Source organism: Athene noctua, chromosome 12 (genome assembly GCF_965140245.1).
Source record: "Athene noctua chromosome 12, bAthNoc1.hap1.1, whole genome shotgun sequence".
Classification (NCBI taxonomy): domain Eukaryota; kingdom Metazoa; phylum Chordata; class Aves; order Strigiformes; family Strigidae; genus Athene; species Athene noctua.
In genome coordinates, this window is record NC_134048.1 from 23,825,686 (window position 1) to 23,837,431 (window position 11,746).

An 11,746-nucleotide genomic window follows, 5' to 3' on the forward strand; every position below is an offset into this window, starting at 1 on the left:
TCTCAGATATTTTTGAAAAACTCACTACAATTCCTTTGCATAGCTGTTAAGAGGCACTTTGGAAGTCAGACCCAGTGTTTGTTTTTTAAACAAACCAGTGCAAATTTAATGATAGACTCTATCTACCTTTCCTTACATCCCTGATCTTAAGATACAAGTGCTAACAGGTATTGCAACTGTCAATTTGGTTCCCAAAATACATCCTTATCTTTTTCTTTATACAGTAAAGCATTTATCACTTCCTCTTTCATAAGAGTATCAGCACTTGTGCGCTAACACCTTTCTGGTACTTTGTCATGTACTCAGCCAGTGAGATTATCCGGGAGTATTTTGGAGGCAGCAAACAAGCACAAAATGAAGCATATGGTGCTCTGTTTAGAGAAGCAAAGCCAGTCTCATCACTGCCGAGATCCCAGAAAATACATCTCAGATGCAAATTGGTTTCATGAAACCATGGGAAAAAAATAAGTCATATTTATAAGGAAATTAGGTGAAAAAAATATTAACTGTGAGCAAACAAGACATCACTGGCAGGCTTGGTAGTCAGTTTTTCAGCAGTCAGCAGGGATTTTTCCCCTATCAGATCTCCTATCATTTTTTTTTTCTTTCACCCTAAATTCTAACAATCAAGGCAGCACACTGGGGAATCAATTCTGAAATTGGAAATCCCATAAAATGAAAATTAAGTATATTTCAGAGCAGTTATTTGGACAGCTGCCATTTGTTTCCATCTGCCTCTTGTACTATCACTGGCTCAAGCCTTCTTACAAAAGTCCAGAGCTGTCACTAATCTAATAGCTCATCCGTGCGCCCTCTTGTTCCCAGCGATCCTTATGGGGCCCTTCCAACTCAAGATATTCTACGATTCCTGCTGGGCATGACTAAACCACATCTCCCCTTTAACTTGGAAATAAAAGTTGTGAGGAGCAAATAATGCTTTGATTGATAAAAAAAAAAAAAGGTAATGTTGGACATTAGAAAAATTACAGTTTTTAGCAAGAAGATTAATCAACAGAAGACAAAGGGGTCCTTCACTGGCCATATTTATTTAATCTATGATCAACCACAGCATTGCCAGTGAATAAAGGACAGTCAGACAGCTCTCTTGTCTGAGTTATCCTTCCCAGAAAGGAAACCCTGAGCTTCCTGAAGCAACCTTTTCCTCACCCTAGTTAGCTACAACAAAACCCACCAAGGTATTAAGGAGGAGCAGGCTTCAGAGGGCGTCACACTCCCTGCCCGCCTGGTAACGGTGAGAACGTTCTGCCACCATGCAAAGGCGTCGCTGCTGAAGGGACTGCTGGAGAGGCGTCCCCGGAGGTGGGAACGAGCATTTGTACTTCAGAGCAGTGCCTGACAGCCCTTACCGCACAGCTCTGCCCCGCAACTTCAGCTCGGGCACTGAAGTCTGTTGGCATCATTTCTGAGGAGCTTCTGCCTCCTGCTCCGGCAGCCAAGACCCGGGCCCCACACACGGGCTATGGGTCACGCCGACACACGACAGCCCGGGGCCGACACACGACAGCCCGGGGCCGACACACGACAGCCCGGGGCCGGCGCCGGAGGAGCCGCCTGGACACGAACGTGGGCACGGGGCAGGATCCAACACTCCGCGGCTCTTCTAGCCCACGGGCTGACCCCGCTCGCATTGACTCACCAGGACACGACAGCAGAGCATGATCAGTAACAGCCACAGAACTCGGGGACTCTTAAGCCACAGGTGTTTCACGTTAAAGCTGAAGAGAACGTCTCCGTTTCAGCAAGAGCGGGGTTAGACACCGACCCGCAGCCCCGCTCGCCACCCCACAGGCAAAGACCAGGCTGAGGGTGCAGAGACCAAATTCAAGGCCAGAGGTGTGGGCAGCGCCGCAGCCCCGCTCCACGGCTCCTCCAGCCCCGGGTGTCCTGGCCTCCAGCACCGGGCACCCCATGGCCCTCCAGAGCAGCCGGCGGCCTCCCGGGGCGGGCAGCCGCCAGCCCTGCTGCGCTCGGGGGCACAGCACCAGCTCCCTGCCCTCCCAGTGGTGCCCCCAGGTGTGCTCAGCTTTTTAAATTTAAGTAAACGAACAAATAGATGTTCACTGAGCTGCTAACGGTTATTCAAACAGCGGCTGAGTGGCACTTCTTCAGCTATTTAGCCACTTGCTGCCTGTGCCAAAGAAGTTATTGAGTAACTGACTTCTGTGCTGTGATGCATCTTGATGTTGATGCTTTATCACTTCCTGGCAGTCACAACTGTTTTCTGCTTTTCTTGACATTGCTACTTTTTCTTGAAAACTCCAACAGTCATTTTGTTTCATTGCTATTTGTCTCTAGCACAGTCTTCTGCAATGCTGGAGTTTATGAGCTGGAATTAATGGTGAGTGTGGCTCTTGGCTAGGCCTGCTTAGCATACCCATGAAACCCATAGTCATTTTTCTGTAGAACAGAAATTGCTCTGTCCTAAGCCTTGCCCCCAGTCAAGTGTCTATTAGTGTGTAGTACAGGTACAAACGTCTTCATTTGCTTCGCTCTCGCTTCCCCTACATAAAGGCTTAGTAGAGGTGGATGCATGACAAACTCTTTTAATGTCTCAAGTTAAAAAACAACCACCGGATCTTTTATTAGCTGTATGGCTGGATTCATCTAGACTGCTTTTTTTTTTTTCATGGGAGTGACTGAATTGGGTCCCAAATGGAAGAAAGAAAGACCAAGGCACTGGGGTGATACCTCAATGCAGAAGCAAGAAAAATCAGGTTTTGGGGTGGTTCTTTGTGAATGAGCAAAGTAACCTGAAGCCCAACGAGAGCTGTGCAGAGAGTCCATAACCCCCAGGACACTTGTTCCTAATCCGATCCCCCATCATAAAGGGGTCTTCAAGGGTAAACAAAGCAGGGATGGTAAAACAGGGAATTGCCTGTTCCTCCCAGTCCTCCAGGTCATCTTTCCCAGTCTGAGAACGCATATGGTCATCATCACTAAACCAAAAAAGTGTATAGGACAAACAGGATCGTTTCCTGTAGGACAAACCTTCTCCATCACATTTTTTTTCCCCGGCCTTGTTTTCATTAGTATGATCTCAGAACATAAGCAGTAATACTTAAATTCATGAGTTAATTTCTGCTCTGGGCAGCTGGAGGAAAGGGTGGCCCTGGGCCAGTTGCTCACTCACTGCACATCCGGAAGGTGGTCAGGTATCACAGGGAGGAGTGTGCCATAACCCCCTAAAGAAAGTAGGATAAACAGGCATCTCTGCTGCAACAACAATTAGCAGATGCACTGCTCATTAAAGTCTGAGTAAAGATGATACAGTAAACAAATGCTTATCTGCAAAATCCAGGTTCTTAATAGCGATAACGATCTTTAATGCAGTATTTTGCAATAGCTACCGACCAGTTGGAAGAATAAGCCTCGTTCGGTTTGTATTAATTGCCGTAAAATTTCTTGTTAACCATTATTGCTTCAACAACATATGCAAAGCTACTCAGAGCTGCGTTTGCTGTGTACAGAGCTCAGTTGTAACTAATCTGCGTGCATCCTTTATTTTCACACAGACAAAGGAGAGGGAGGGGTAGTGCTCATCAGCATAGTTCGTAAGTGTGGAGTGTTTGCCAGTTGGTGTCACCGCCCAGTAATTCTCAAGGCTGCTCCAATAAAACAGCAACACTTACTGCACAAGAAAGCTTTGCTTCCTGGTGTGATATTGCTAATTCAAGAGGAAAACAGAGAGAGGAAGACATCAAACATGTGAAAACAAAGGCCATGTCATTATTCCGCAGTATAAACCGTCCCCAGCCAGCACCGTGTACCTTCCCCGTTCCGGTAAATGGATTATCTGAACACGCTCCAACGTTACGCAGCCTGTGCTCCATTAGTCCCATATGGTAAATGGCTAACTATGCCCTGGTACCTGGTAAGGCATTTGCACAGCCTAACCAGTCCTCCAAGTACTTTAGAAATGGTTTTCACCTTAATAGGTTTCATTATGCCTTAACGTCCTGCGTTGCACATGGTAACTCACTGCTCTGCCACCCAGTTGTGCTGTTTGAGGATAATTAATGTCCCTGGACAAAGGCAAACAAATACATAATGCTAGTTCTGGGGTTTTTTGGGAGATGTGACCAACGAGCTCCCAAACTCCCCTTCTCTTTGTGTTTTTCCCTTGTATTGTTTACTGGTTTACTCCCAAGGCCACCTCAGATTTTACTTCAGCATCAGTATTAATTCAAGTATCCTTTATATTGTGAGCAAAATGAGAAAAATATCTCAAGGCTGTTACAAATCCTAGTCTTCCTAGCAGAACTGTCTGGCTTTTAGAATAATCACACACCCATTATTCATATATTAACTGGTGCTTTACAAAGTAAATACAAACACACAGTCCTTGCATAAAAGGATTTCCACTGGACTCTTGGCTCTCTCTCCGCTTTCAGCTGGGTGTCACACCAAGCTGGTTAGCCAGGGTGTTTCACTTTTTCCTGACCCCTTCTCAGTTACGCTTTGTTGCCCTCAGCTCTCTCTCGGCGAGGAGCCCATGGCCTGTCTCTGCCCGCGAGCTACAGGCGCCCCTGCACCACTGAGCTCAACGTGGAGGAATTCAAGCCACGTGCTCCCCTGCTTTGTGGGTCACCAACAGCATTAGCAGCTCACAGCAGCCAGAGGATGGCCAAGGTTGGCACAGAGCTCTGGAGATCATCTAGCCTAACCCCTCCCTGGGCAACTCTCGACCACCCTCACAATAAAAACAGGTCTGTCGTGTTCAGACCGAGCAACCACCTCCCCGACCAGCGGGCAGCACCATTCCTCCCGCGGCTCAGGGTGCTGGCAACTTCTGTGCAGCAAGAGCACGCTGCTGGCTCAGTCGACCTGGTGTCCACCAGGACGCCCAGGTCTTCCTGCAACGCTGCTTTCCAGCTGCTCGGCCCCCAGCACGTGCTCCAAGCCTATCTCACGGCCTGCCAAGGGCAGAACACACAGCACAAGGCAGGGTCAGAACGACGGGGGGCAGGGGAGACAGAACAGATTAACATTTCATGAATTTGAGGCGTTAAGTGAAGCGGCCAAGGCAGACAGCAGCTCCTCTGCAGTGCAAGATCCACACAGGCTGCCTGAGTCTTCCTCAAGAGACATTTCACTTTAGCTGGGCTAAGAAGTTTGCAGCCTCCCAGACATCAGCAGCTCGCCCCTCACCACGTCTCCTCTGCCCCCCCGGCCTGTAGGACTCCACGCCACCAGCCCCGGCCGGGTGACACCCTCCGGTCCTTCCCACCCCGCGCAGCAGGTCCTGCTCACAGCCCCACACCCAATCTTCCAGAGGCTGAGCCCTGAACATCAGCACTTCTGCAAAACTAATGAAGGAAAACTCTTGAGCAACAAATTCTTTGCTTCCCTGCTTAGGGCAAAATTTGCAATCAGTATCTCAAAGCCTTCTGAACAAGATGCTGGGTTTACAAAGCCTGTGCCCAGAACCCTGTGTGACATTTGCAGTACTTCTGTGTCTCCACCCTCTGGAAAGCTCCCCATGTAAGCCTTTAAGATGCCCAAAGCCTCTTCCAATACAAGTGGCAAAGAGACTTCCAAGACTTTCAGTGGTGTAGTATTTTACCTCTGAGAAAAGTCTATTTTTGCCACAGTAAGCCAGGCTCTGGCCCTTCCTTCTCCAAGTCTGCTCTGGTCCAGTGGTCCGAGTTCATGAACTCTTAACACTTTCCCAGTGAAAAGGGGGTTCTAGGAATAGAAATGATTTCCCTTTGTTTCCAAAACCACAGAACTATTCTGCAGTATCTGTATGTTGAGCTTCAATAGCACAAGCAGAGCTTCACAAATGCTGAGGGGGAGAGCAGAGCAGCCGCGTGGCCCTGGGTCCCCACAGCCCCTCCCACGACTTCTGAACAAGTACCGTGATTTTCCAGAATTTGTGTGTGCTACGTGGACGTTACCCAGGCAGGAAGCTGAAGCATACACAGTATCTGAAACAGGGTGAGCATAATGCTCAAGGCACCGGGCTACTGCAAGCTGAACTCCAGCAGCCCCGAGGAACACTGCAGGTGTTAGCAGATGCTCTTCGGGACATGGCCCTAAGAAAACTGACATTTCTGCCTAAACTTCCTCTGTAGCTTCAGCTACCTGGAGCTTTTTCCACTGCAAGGAGCTGTAAAACACTGTTCTACTGCAAAGATTTTCATTTGGCTGTATGGAAGTTAATCGTTGATAACTGGAAGGAATTAGCTGCTGTGCACATGCTCATTGCTGCAGCCATCTCCGGCCACCGACAAGGAGCAGAGAACAGTACTGGGAAGTATGCAGACCAAAGCAAGTAATCAGGCACTAATATAAACACCACAAAGTACTCTCTTCCCAAGCTGTACGCAAGGATTAGGAGAGTTTGTCTTGCTTTGAATGAAGGATCTGGATCAAGCTCCAATGCCAAAAAACTAACATTGACAGTGGAGAAACCAGACTTGCAGCTTTGTAGCTACAGATGATCTCTGATGTTTATTAAGCTTATATTTAAAAAACATTCAAAACCCTCCAGCCTCTGCTGCATTAGTGCTCACAGCGCCAATCTGCCTAATGCATTTATCTGGTGCTTTCACTGTCACAGGAGCAACTTCTTCACATTCCCTCTGTTTCTCTTTCTCTTCTCTCCTAATTGTAGCCTTTTCAATCTGTTATCCGTGGGCTCACTTCAGTACTCAAGGGCTTATAAAGAGAATAACTGAGAGCTTGTTGTCATTTACTGTGTTTATAGATTGAGAAACTGGGAAAAGAGGAATGGCAATTTCTCCCTTTGTAACGCTTACTCAAGAGAAAAGGGTTGAGAAAAGGTCAAGAAGGAAACTGCTCAGGAACTGAATAACCCAAATACAACCTGATGTTCCCGAAAATGATGCTAGGCTGAGCACCGAGGTCAAGGAAAGAGCAGAAGCAGCTTCTGAAATACAGTCTGAAGAAAGGCAGAGACCCAGCTACAGCGTGTCTGCGTTGCGTTTGGAGAGCAGGACTCCGAGGGGGACGGCACCGCCAGGCTGCTGACTGCCACCTGCCTTCATGGAGCCATCAATTACACATCACTTGCTTAAGGGAAAAAAATAAATCTGAACTCCAGGAGAACCATCAGTACGATACGTAGGATGGCTTACTTACTAACCAGTGGAGTGGTATGTGAGATGGGTGCAGTGCTGGGGATCCTCCCCCCGTACTGGCCCAGGGAGCAGCTCACCAGCCGCTGCTCCGCTCAGGAGCCCGATGCCAGCAGTCTGCGGTGGCGCCCGAGCCGCTCACACGGCAGTCAACACAGAGGCACTGCACACAGGAACCATGGTGGTTTAACCCCCCCCGGCCATGCGCCTCCTGGCAATCCTTTCTCCACAGATGGGTGCGGGCAGCAGCACCGATGCCACCGCAACTATTAAACCCAGTGTAAGGTCACAGCGTGGCAGGACCAACCTAACCAACCCCCTGCACACATATGCCATCAGCAGAGGATGCTTTCCTACCCCAGAGCGACAAGCCAAGTGTTAATAAAGCCCTAATAAAGTATGAAAAAAATGCAAACTTCTCCAGAGAGCGACAGAAACCCCCCTCACCACTGCCAAAGGCAGCGCTCAGAGCAGCGCAGAAACACTGCAGTGGCTGGCTTTATCTTGGCTAATTAACTACAGCTCCTATTCAGATCCTGCTCAGCTATCTCCTACAACACACAAATATCCTCCAGAACAAGATTTCTGGATTACTGAACTGGACCAGTTATATCTTTCAGCATCACACACTGCATTAACTGCTCACTTCTCCTAAGTGGTTCCTGCAGCTCCACCGTGGCTGGCTGCGGGCACTTTCAGTGGAGGCTGCTGAAGCGCTCACCATCAGTTCTCCGGTCTTTCTTTTCGGCTGTTTTGGATGTGCAAGCATCACCTAGCCTAGAGATAAACTTTTATAGCTGCAATCACACCTGCTGAGAAGATAACCAGCCTCAGTGCAATCCTACCTGCTTATCTTCTTGGCAGTCGCTTGTCCAGCTCCACCCCCAGCGCTGCCCGGGCGCTGGACGCAGACCGGGGAGCAGACAGAGGAAGCCTGGTTGCTTCAAGCCGTTTTAAGGATAGTTCTCTTCTTAACAGGTTCATCCTGAATAAAAGAGATTAGAGAGTGATCACAGGCAGCTCTGCCGGCAGATTGAGATGATGATCAGCAGCTGGGGATGGGCAGAAAACTCACCCCCAGCACAGCTGTAGCCAGAGAGGATTGTGGCCATAGCATAAATTGTACAGTATTCTCTATTTGCTGGTTTTATGGCATGTTTCATAACAGATGGATTAGAGACAGCCTTATTTGTGTACAAATTTGAGCATTCATATACAAATACAGCTCCTGGTACAAAGAAAACTACTCCCAAAACACTTGCGTGAAAAACAACTTTAAAAAAAAAAAAAAAAAAAAGCCCTGGGAAATGTTTGCAAACACAACTAGCAAAGGGACAAACATGACTGCATTGGCAAGCAGTTGGGATGCAAAGTACTTCTCTGGGCTTGTTTCACAGTGCTCAGCTGGTTCTGCTGCCTTCGACTGTAAGGAACTGAGGGAAGTGCACCCAGTGGTCAAACTGGGAGTAAACCAGCTGGAGTATCTGATCCATCACAGGAGGCTACGCACGGCCCCGGGGCAGGCTGTGGCCTTGTTAGACAATAAATCTGTGTTGGCTAAATTGTTCCTGTGCAATCACTTGGGTGAACAAAAAGAACGGGGCGTAACTCAAGAAAACCTTCAACTCCATGAGCTATTATTAGCACTTTAATCACGGGTACATTGCAGATTGCAAAAGCCAAATCCTTAGCAAGCCAATATTTCATTAAATATTAATTATTTATTATTTCCCTCACTGTTGGTCATCTGAAAAAAACCACAAAGACAAAATCAGCACTACAAATTCTCTTCCGGTACCCTGAAGTGACCCGAGAAGGTCTCGTTCCTGGCTGTCGGTCCCTCTCTCGTCAGGACACCGAGGTTTTGGAAAGCCTGACTTAGCAAGTGTCCGCAATAAATGAGTGAACCTCAGCAGGGAAGAAACCCCTGCACAGCTTGTACAGTGAGATACAGCTGCAAAAGGCCATTATTTCATTTTGCTGGTTGCAGAATTGTTTATATCCTTTTTCAATAAATCTTAAAACCCAAGCAGGCTGGGATGGCTCGTCATTTAAGATTTCTCATTAATCATAACTGGGGGGTCCAGACTCCAGAAGCTGCAGTGTGGGTACTGGAGTGCTGAATCGCTTTAAAGTTCACAGAGTAAAACCTAAGCGATATCTTTTCCCAGAACTCCGAAGAAACACTGCAGGCACACAGCAGAAGCTGGAAAGCGCAGCCCCCTATCCCATCGGAGTCTGCCACCCGCGCTGGGGGCAAGCAGTGTTTCCTCTGGCGCCGGGGAAGCGATGGAGAGGACTGACGTGTCTGAAATCCCACCCTGGAGAAGGCAGCGGGGCGCAGGGCCGGGGCCACGTCCCCCCAAGCCCTGCGACAGCCACGATGCTCGGCGGGGCCGGCAGCAGCTCTCGGGGATGGAGCCTCAGCACGGGGTTGCAGCATTTGCTGGGGCTCTGGCTGGGAACCACAGGCTCCCACCTTCCTCCGGCTGTGTGTGGAGCCTCATCCTCTCCTGCAAGCTGCTTCAAATTATTTTTACCAGAATTGTGCTGGTTGATTGCTAGTCCAGAGGACAGCTCTTTTATTTTCCTTTCTTTAATTGGCAATCTGAGTGAGCCTAAGAATACCTTCACTGCTTGGAAACAGAGTGGTTTTGAGCTTGTCTGTCATCTCCTCCCATCTTAGCTTTCAATGAGGCATTACTAGCCTCTGGAGAGGTGCTGGCAGCTATCTCTCTTCCTCCCAAGTGACTCTAACTGATTAGAGACACTACAGCATTCAGGCATTCATCAGGTGGCCATTGATGGCTGGGAAGTTATTGCAAGAAATAAAAAAAAAAAAAAAAATCACAACAAAAGGGCTTCATGGTAGAGAAAAGACCTGATCTCTGGAGAATCACTTATTGGAAAGGATAATATAGACAACGGGAGGTGGTGCCACCCCCAGAGAAGCACCTGGCTGGGTCTGTGTGACCACCACGGGCGGGTCTCAGAAAGCTCCGTCCTCGCTGCCTGTAAGAGCAGAAGCCATGGGAATTACACCTTTCGGATAAAAGTGGTCTGAAATAGTGTAGCAGAAAATCCTGCTTGCTGCTCTCTGTAACTGCAGAAATTTGCCTGTATGGATTTTCTCCTCCTGTACTCACTAATAAAGCTTTATCCCTTTGTCACAGAAAAAGTCACATCTGGAGCTCTGATTGTACTTATCATCAAAAAAGGAAAGAAAGGCTTGAAATATGGCTGCTGGCATCTGGCCAGCATAGGCCCACTTTGCAGAGATATAAACCTTCCAAAATAACAATTTTGATTTGGCACGGCATCGTAGGACTGAAACACCTCTTTTGAAGCCCACAGCAATCATCCTGACTCACCCGTTGTCTTGGGTTTCACGCTGACATTTGGTGACTCAACCCCTCCCTGCGAAAAGCAGGGGTTTTCACGTACTACGAGAAGTGTTGTACAGCAGTTTCATCTGGCAGCGTAGGGAAGAAGAGGCGGATTTTACACACAGCCTTGGAAAAAAAGAAAAAACAGGAGGAGGTTGGAGTCAGCTAAAATGTTAACATGACAGTTCTCCTTCTGTTCCCTGCTTAGAGAAAGCCCGAGCCGTGGATTGCCGGGGATAATGTCACGTTGCAAATCGTTTTGCTACTACGACCACGCGGCAGGGATCGGGGGAGGCAGCGGCGCGGGCGCGGGGGCCCGGGCTCGGCGGGGCAGGGCAGCGCCCGGGCCAGGGGCAGCACCTCCGACCACGGGCGGGTGCAGCCGGGCCCTGCGCCTCGCCAGCAGCCTCCTTCCTGGGAGGAAACTGGGATTTCCTAGCGGGTCAAGTCCCCCCTTGCCGCCACCCCCGCGGGGCTGCGCAGGACCACCGGCAAACCCGTAATGTGACCTGTGGTGGGAACACCCAAAGCCAAATGAAGCCAAGATCCGCCTCAAGGCCACATCCAGAAACAAATACGTGGCCACTTTCCTATCGGCTGCTAAAGCTGGATGTTCTATAAATGTTTTCTTGTCCCGAGGATGGTGATTTTCTCTCTCCAGCATGTGCTGTGGGGGGCTCTAATGCCCCGGTAAAACGCTTCCTGGTTGGAAAGCTGCGTGAGCATTGCCAAGGAAGTCACAAGGCATTCCAGATAATTATGCTTTAGTAGAGTTTAATCAAAGAAGCCGTGGACTGTACGAGCACCAGAGGCATCCTGCAGATGTATTGATTTCCACTGTGAAAGCCACATCTGTGTGCTGTAGCATGTAGAGAAATAAAAAAGGAGGATTGTGGGTCCTGGCTGGAAGATGGTTGGGATAAGCTTGATAAATCAATGTACAAATAGGCTACTTTATTTTTCAGAAAAAAAAAGTAAAGAATAGCTTTCACGCTTCTACCACCTAGGCTTTATTCCCTTCAGAAGAAACGTATGTTTTTGTTTGAAGTATGTTTCTCGGGTTGGTAACTAGAGATACACCCCGTGTGATCAGGGAGGTTCAGCCATTTCATCCTCTGAAGCTGAAGTACTTCAGCAATCTGTTAATATTCTTCACAGCAGTAGCTCAGAGGGTAACCGGGACTGCCGGTGTAAATTAGCGCATTTACGCATTTCATGTTTTATACAAAGCTGTAATTC